This window comes from Haemaphysalis longicornis, unplaced genomic scaffold (assembly GCF_048455015.1).
Source record: "Haemaphysalis longicornis isolate Haplotype H1 unplaced genomic scaffold, Haemaphysalis longicornis Haplotype H1 scaffold_56, whole genome shotgun sequence".
Taxonomy (NCBI): Eukaryota; Metazoa; Arthropoda; class Arachnida; order Ixodida; family Ixodidae; genus Haemaphysalis; species Haemaphysalis longicornis.
In genome coordinates this window covers 940,511-948,215 of record NW_027526397.1, presented here as the reverse complement: position 1 = coordinate 948,215, position 7,705 = coordinate 940,511, and positions in this window count along the sequence as shown.

Below are 7,705 nucleotides of genomic sequence, written 5' to 3'. Positions count from 1 at the left end.
CCATGAGACCCACCCACACACCACTGATTTCGTCACTCCGGGACTTGAATCGAATCCTCGGCCACGCTTCACACTGGTTTGGGTTCCTGGCATGTGCGGAAACGCCTTAGCAGACGCGCTCACCCGAGTACCTTTCCCGGGTTCTTGTACCACCCACCGACGGTTCGTACTCAACACCGCGCTTCCCGCCATTACCAATTACACGCCCAACGTCTATCACGCACCCTGTACCCACCCCCCAGTTCCCGTCTAACTTGTGAGGCTGCGTGCCTCATTCGACAGGCTCAAACCTCTTCACTCCCCTCCCATCACATTCTTCACCACATCTATCGGTGCCCTGGCCATCCTTCCTACCCCAGGTGTTCTTCCTACCCATCCATCCCTCATTCTAATCGGGACTTCACACCACCATCTCTTACCCAATCCCTCACTTTCATCACTTCCTGGGAGCTCTGGCTGTCTTCCCCGCTGACAGTGAACATCCAGGCTGCCCAGGAAGCTCTCTACTAACACGTGCACCGGATCCGCACAGGCATTCAGGAGTACTGTGTGGATCCGGTGAATTGAACTTTCAAATTAGGACCAGGCATTCAGGAGTACTACGTGGATCCGGTAAATTGAACTTTCAAATTAGGACCTGGACTTAGAAATAAGTGTTTGTTCTCTCTCCTTCCTTCCTTTACAGGGTGGGCATTCATAGGGGCCTGTGTTGGGTAATATGTTGTGTTGTAGTATGTGTGGGTTTGTAGACATCTGTACAACGGCTTCGGACTTAGAGGTTGGTGAGGGAATCTGGCAGGTCTTTTCTGCTTTCTATGAATCCGTGGCTAGTAAATTTGAGGGCAGCAGTGCGTGCCGCCTCATTCCCTTGTAGAAAGGCGTGATGTCCTGATGAGGTAGATGATCACTAGCTTTTGTATGCGTCGTAGTGTATTTGAGGTGTGATGCATCCTCCTTGATAAAGGGACATGATACTGGGAAGCACGGTGGAATCTGTCATGGCTGTGCTTGCATCTGTTTTTTGCAAAGTTGTGGAAGTGGTAGTGGTGAGTGTGGCGGGCATCAAGGGTTTCTTATGAGTGATTAACGGCAGACGTCCCAGGGTTTTGTGCTTAAATATGCATCAAAACAGTGAACTGAATGAAGGTGGCTACGCAGGCTAGTTGAGACTTCATCGTGGAAATTTTGGTCAAATGTCAGGCATGACTCAAGGAAAGGATAGGGACAGGAATGAGCTTCGTCAACGAAGCTTCATTTCCCTCTGAGAGTGATTACAAAGTAAACAAAACCCTCATATGACACTGGTTTAACACCACATGTAAAAAGCAATCACAGCTGCTGCACACTTCACACTAATTATTCAGTATTGTATAGTGCATCTGTCTCCCACATTTATCACATAGGCCTCAAAGATTTCTCGTTCCTGTTTTGTGCCATACAACTTCAGCACTCTCGTCGTATAAATTCTGGCATGCAGCCACCTGGCGTGCATTGAGTCTTGGAATGGAGCACCAAATCGGTTTCTGTTCCAGTCGTCAGCAATGCGGCATGCTCCCACCACCGCCAGTTGGGGGCTTGTCTGCCCTATCTACCATTAACATACATTGAAATAGGAACAACAAAGCATGTGACTTTTAGTACATGCTGTGCATCATGGTGACGGGCTGTGTAGCCACAGGAGGAACAAAGTTACAAGAATTCGTGTCCAACAGTGTTATGGAAATTGCATTTGAGAATGTTAATTTGGCCCACTGCCGCATGTCGTGCGGGGTCCCGCTACGGTTATCAAACTTTGTCACTGTGTAGGAACAAGCAGAACACGACGAAGGCTGATAGCAGAAGCACAAACGGGCACCAAATATGGTGGTGGGCGAAATAAATATTTTCACAGACCGAACAGTGCCCTCTCGACACCCACATGCAAGTTGGTCGAACTGGAAGTACATAATACCTTAGATAAACTGCACGAAGCTTACCATCACTCCCAAACCTCCCGCCTCAACCACCTACCAGACGAGACACCCTTGAACTCCTCGTATATCCAGCGCCCCAAGAACAGCTACAAAGTGTGCCCCTCCACATCCGTCAACACATTTGTACAGCTCCCATACCGCGATATACGCATCAATACGCTCGTCAGGAAAGCAACCCTCTGGAGATCAACGAAGCTAACGTGGATAATTACAAACTTTTCATTTCTGCGCGCCAAGAGTCCTCTGCAATGATTTAACAAGAATATGCAGCCCCGGAGAGATTACAAGACACGGGATTCGACGAACCAAAGCGACGCGCAGGAATCACCTTTGTAGGTCGCAATAGTCTTGTCTTGTTATTTCTTAGTCAACGACCGTGTGGTGAGCGACAAGAGTTTCGTGCGAACGATCGTTCGTGGCTGGCCGGTCGCAATAGTCTTGTCTTGATATTTTTTAGTCAATGACCGTGTGGTGAGCGACAAGAGTTTCGTGCGAACGATCGTTCGCGGCTGGCCATGATAGCACCGCCGTTTGAAGTTGAAGGCATACGCGCACTCGCACGTCGGAGATGAAACGCCCAGCGGCCTCAACACGGTGCTCTAATGAAATGCAGCGCAGAAGCTTGTCGCGAGCGCACTCATCACTCTCGCAAATCGAGGCGGCACAACTGATGCAGAACGCCCGTGTTCACCGTCGTAACGCACTACGCGCAAATAAGGCGGCCGCACACACTCAGTGTCTCAATCACACGCTGCACGCCACCGTGAGTGCTCTCCAGAAGTTCTTCGAGAGCGCCCTTATCACAATCGCAAGCCGAACACCTATGCACCGCAGCAACAGCAGACAAAAATTACGGCGAGAAGATCGCAGCGAAGTAACCGTACAACAGCCGCCATTTTTTTAAAACCATGACGTCACGTCCAGCAAAAAAAAAAAGTTGCTTTCTTTGTTTTTTTATGTCTAGTTGGCGCATGCGCAGTAGGGCTCGTCCACCGTTCCTGAACGTCAGGTGCTCCGGCCGCCCGTGTTTACGTTTGGGTTTCGGTTTTCAAGCGTACGCCCAGGGACGGTGGCGCCGTCTGGTTTATCCGTCAGACACCACATTTCCTCTTGTGCTTTTGGAAACGCAGTGCCTATTCTGTGGACCAGACCACAGAATAGTGTCCAGCTTTATTCTGTGGACCAGACCACAGGATAATGCTCAGCATTATTTTGTGGACCATTTGAGGCGGCGCCTGGCGGTGCTGTTCGGCGCGGTCGTATCGTGCAACGTTTATTTCAGTTTTTTCTCTTTTCTTCCTGTCTTTCTCTTTCACACCTTTTCTATTCCACCCCTAACCTCCTCCCAAGTCTTTTATCCCCTCTTACCCTCCCCACCGCACTGGGTTGTATGGTGCACTTTCCTTTCCTTTCTTCCACCAAATGACCAAACATGGGACCAAATCACTTCTCTCTCTCAGTTTCAGAACTGCGCTGACTGGGCCTTCCCGGGTGGGCGCTCTGGTCGCGAGTTGGAGCAGCGTTGACGGCGTGCGCCGGTCCGCTGAGCTCTAAGTTGCGTGTCTGCTCTACAAGTTACTTCTTTTCGCTTGCGTTTGTCTTTACCATTGTGCGAGAACCTTGCCTCTTCAGTGCATTCGGTTGTGCGGCCGCGGACGAAAACGTTGCGTGACTCCGTCAACACGCTGTTTTCTTTCATGTGCTGTCTTGGCGCACCGACCTACCTCACAGCCGGCTGTACGAGCGGATAATAATAATAGGAATCTTTATTTACCGGAACAGTACAGAAACCCGGACACTCGTTTACGCTTCGCGCTAGAGCGCTTCGTAACGCGTAATTAATATGCAGTGCCCGGAGCTTACGTATTTTGGAAGAATTGTCTTCTTTCGATGTGTATGATAGTTTTCGCCCACCAAAGTTCGGTGAGCGGGTTTTAAACCGACACTGATGTGTTTTAAACCAGCGTCGTAGTCATTGACGTGACTGTTTGTTCAATATGCAATAAAGGAAAAAAAAGCGTAGTAAAAAAAAAGAAAAACACCGAGACTCTCGTTTACGCCTCGAACTAGAACGCTTCGTGCTTCGAAGACAAGATACTTTTACAGCAAAGCTGTATACCTCTACCCCCTTCCCCGACGGTTTCATCTCCGTTAATCAGAACAGCATTCCTTTTTACGCACAGCAGAGAGAAGTGATTGGATGGAAGAAAGGAAAGGAAAGTGCACTGGGGATATTATTGAGCTCAGTAGGGAGCTCACCTGCATACAACCCAGTGCGGTGGGGAGGGGAAGAGGGGATAAAAGACTTGGGAGGAGGCTAGGGGTGGAATAGAAAAGGTGTGAAAGAGAAAGACAGGAAGCAGAGAAAAAGGGAGAGAAAGAGAGAATATAAAAAAAAAAAAAAAGAGAGAGAGAGAAAAGAGGGGGGGGGGGGGCATTACATAAGCGACAGCGGCACAAGTGTTCGGCGCGAGTGTTTGTTGAGCCTCAGCTACAGGCGCTGGGTTAGTCCAGTGGCCTCGAGGAATGCCAGGAGGTGTCTGAACACTTCACGACGGGAGCTGGCAGGACCCGTCGGGAACAGCAGGTCCTGCAGGTTGTGTCTGGGCTGTCCGAGACGCTGGAGTGCAGCCTGCAGCACTGCTCTGTGTGCTGCGTGCTCGGGGCAGGACAGGAGCAGGTGCTCCAGCGTCTCGGGTTCGGGGCAGTCGGCACAGGCGGGGGAGGCGCGTCGTCCTTGGTGGTGCAGCAGGGCCGCCACCTCACAACAGTTGAGGCGCATCCGGAGCAGCAGGCTCCGGACATCCCTGGTGAGACGCCCTGGCAGAACGGGCGGGGCCTGGCCAGAAACTACTCGGGGGTCTGGGTGTCTGGTCAGGGCCATTCGGGCCAGGATTTGGCGTGGGGCGTCAAACGCCGTCACGTCCTGGGAGGCAGGGGTACCTGGCTGGTGGGCACCCTTGGCCAGAGCGTCGGCTGCCTCATTGCCCGGGATGCCCATGTGGGCCGGCAGCCAGTGTAGCTGCACAGTGCAGCCACGGGACGCCACCGCATGGAGTTTGGCCACCAGTGACCGCTCCACGTGCCCACTGGAGCTGCCCGGTTGGTCGGCCGACTGCAGCCGCAGGAGGGCTGGCCGGGAGTCCGTGAGGACGAGGGCCTTGCGGTCTGGGCCTGCCCGCTCGAGCAGCAGGTCCGCAGCCAGGTGCAGGCCGGCCAGCTCCGCGGTGGTGGACGAGGCAGGGAAGGGTAGGCGGCACACCCGGCTGGCGCCAAGTGCCGGGGCAGTGCAGGCGGCTGCCGCATTGCCCGTGCGGGGGAGCACCGACCCATCCGTGAAGACGTGGAGGCTGGCGTTGTTCTCCAGCAGGGCAGCCACCTCCTGGTAGATGGCCTGGTGCGGAGTGGCCCTCTTGCTGCGCACCCCAGGCAGCTTGGTGTTGATGTCTAGGGCCTCTCCTGTGCCGGGCGGTGGAGGCTCCAGAGGGGGTCGCTGCGGCACCACAATGTCCTCCTCATAGATGTGCAGCAGCTTGCCCATCTGTGAGTTTGGACGGGCACGGAACCGGTGCAGCAGGGCGGCCCCGTCCGGGCTTTTTTGCAGGCGGTCTATGTGGCGCAGGCCTGCCTGGAAGGCCCGTAGCTCAATTGGCCAAGTGGCTGCCTCGGTGTACGTGGCCGCCACAGGAGATCGGCGTGGGAGGCCCAGGCAGAGCCGGATGGCCCGGCGTTGGTCGAGCTCGAGCACCTTCCACCGCAGTTGCTTCAGGTTGGCGAGGGGCAGCGCGTACAGCACAGCCGAGGAGGCCATGCTGTGGAAGACACGCTGCGCAACCTGGTGGGAGCAGCCGTTGCCTCGTGCCAGCAGCCTCCGCACGCCCTGCTGCACTGCCGCAGTGCGCTGCCGCAGTGCCCGCACAGCTGGCAGCCATGACAGCCGGGAGTCAATGAGCAGCCCCAGGTATTTCACCTGGCGCTGCCATGGGAGGGGCTGGCCATTGAGGGTGATGGGTGGTGTTGCCCTGCGGGCCCTGGCGCCACTCGGGTGCACCATCATGGCCTGCGTTTTGGCCTCCGAGAGCTGCAGGCCACGGCTTGACAGAAAGGCAGCCACTGCTCCCAGCGCCTTCTGCAGGCACGCCCTCACGTGCTTGCCCAATCTGGTAGGCCCGTGTGTCCAGATGGCGACGTCGTCCGCGTAGACTGCTATACCCACTGGATACCGGAGCCCAGCGGGAATGCAGTCAGGGAGGGGAGCCAGCACCAAGTTGAAAAGGAACGGGCTCAGCACACTCCCCTGGGGCACCCCAGAGCAGACGTTCCGTGGGCTGCTTGTCGCCCGGCCGACCTTCACCCGTAGGGTCCGGCCAGACAGGAACGCCTGCACGTAGCTCCTAAGGTGCCCCACGACGCCCATGCCGTCCAGGGCCTCCAGGATGGCGCTGTGGGGGACGGTGTCGAAGGCCGCCTTCATGTCGAGCAGCACCAGGTAGGCCACCTCCCTGGTGTGGCAGGCCTGCTCAAGCATGGAGACGACGTCCCCCAGCGAGTCAGCTGTGCAGCGGTGCCTCCTGTAGCCACTCTGCTGCTCTGGGAACACCGCTTGTCGGTCGGCAATCCACTGCAGGCGGGCCAGGACTGTGCTCTCCATGAGCTTGCCTGCAGCGGACGTCAGGGACACCGGTCGGTAGGACCCAGGCTCCGTGGGGGGCTTGCTAGCCTTCAGGATCGGTGAGATGAGTCCCACCAACCAGAGTGGCGGCAGGACTCCCGTCGCCCAGACCCGGTTGAACAGCAGCAGGAGTGGCCCCAGGTGGGTGACGTCCAGGTTGCGGAGCATCTGGTAGGTTACCCCGTCGATTCCTGGAGCACTCCTGCGCTTGGGACAGCGACCAAGGGCGGCCCGCAGCTCTCGCAGCGTGAGCTCTGCCGAGCAGAGGGCCACCGCCCAGGGGTCAAGTGGGACGGCTGGGGCTGGGTTCAGGAGGACAGGAGCAGCTGGGGCCTGGGCCGACAGGGCAAACTGGTCTGCCAGGAGCTCTGCTAGGGCCTCTTCGGTGATGCCCATGGTAATGGCGGCTGACTGCAGAGGGTGCTTGCTGGTGGTGGCAGGGTGCAGCAGGGCCTTGAAGACCCGCCAGGCCTTGGCTGGGTCTCTGCGGGAGTCCATGGAGGAGCACAGGGACTCCCAGCCCTGCGTGCGGCGCTGCCGGGCCCGCCGTCTGCATTGGGCATCTGCCCGCCGCTGCTCCGTCCAGTCAGCTGGGCACTTGCTCCTGATGGCCCGCCGCTGCAGCTGGTTGCGGCGAGCCCGAAGGCGCAGGAGCTCCAGGTCTGGCAGTGCCGTGCAGAGGGGTACCTCTCCTCGTACCGTGGCCTTGTCTGCGCTCCGCACGACGGCTGCCAGGATGTCAACCTGCGGGTCCTCCAGGCACTTCGCCACCTCCTTACGGAAGTTAGTCCAGCTGGTGACGCTGTATGCCCTGGTGCCGGCTCGCCTGCGGTCACCCCTGGGAGTGACCAGGATGGGGTAGTGGTCCGAACCCCAGGTGCTGGTGGCAGTCTCCCAGGAGTAGGCGCACCGCTGCGACACCAGGGTCACGTCGATATGCGTCTGCTGGACAGTGTTCCGTGGGCCACGGCGGACGAAGGTGGGGCTGCCCTTGTTGGCCACAAGCAGCCCACAGGAGGTGGCGGCATCCAGGAGCTCTCTGCCCCTGCGGGTGGTGCCA